Source organism: Plasmopara halstedii (genome assembly GCF_900000015.1).
Source record: "Plasmopara halstedii genome assembly, contig: Scaffold_2386, whole genome shotgun sequence".
Lineage (NCBI taxonomy): Eukaryota > Oomycota > Peronosporomycetes > Peronosporales > Peronosporaceae > Plasmopara > Plasmopara halstedii.
In genome coordinates this window covers 1,242,829-1,243,703 of record NW_020189293.1, presented here as the reverse complement: position 1 = coordinate 1,243,703, position 875 = coordinate 1,242,829, and positions in this window count along the sequence as shown.

The window sequence follows — 875 nt, the reverse complement described above, 5'->3', positions numbered from 1 at the left end:
CAGGGTCAAACCCAATATCTGGTGAAGTGGCGGAGATATCCCGACTCCGAAAACTCGTAGGAGTTTGAGACGCCACTTCAACAAGATTGCCCAACCTCCGTGGACGCTTTTGATCAGAAAGATCAAGAATCCCCGCATCACCAGTTGCCCCGCGCTTCCCGGCAATAGCCAGGAATGTAGACGGGCCATGAGCTGAGCTCAAGAAGTGGTCCTGAGCTCTTGCGGTCGCAGAGCACAGAGCTCACGAAAGCGTTAAGTACTAACACATACGTCGCGGGCGACAATCTGAAAGGAGTCGACGGCGTGCTTTGAGGTTGGCAAACTCAAATCGGAGGTGTCGTTCCACACGCACGTCCACTTCCTTGTGGCTCAAATGTTAGTTATACAGTGAGGAAAGCTTCCGGTGCCGTTGCACCCATCGCTTAAAAAGTACCTCGTCATCTGTAGCGCTTTCGCCAGAGGCGAGCACTACACGTATTGTCCGCATTGCGGATACACGAGAGCCACCTCATTGAGCACTCAGACGAGTGTGACAAGCTTCCAACGGAAAATCTTGTGGAATCAGGAAACGAGATTGAAGAGCTTTCTGTTCGGCAAGCTAATCTTCCGCAATGGCCGGGAGCCCGATGATGTGGACGCGTGTCGATCAAGTTACCGTGTTCATCTCGTCCACAGCGAGACCCGCAGGGCAGAAGCCATATTCCACACGAGGGTCAATGACCGGCCGTGGGTAAGCGCGCACCAGATCCGCCTCACGGGCAGCTTCCAGCTGCCGCCTCTGTGCCCCATCGAAGTCACTAGTCATTACACCACGTCCCTCAGGTGACGAGAAGACCGAGCGCGGATCTTTGGAGATGGCGTCATGAAATTTCTTT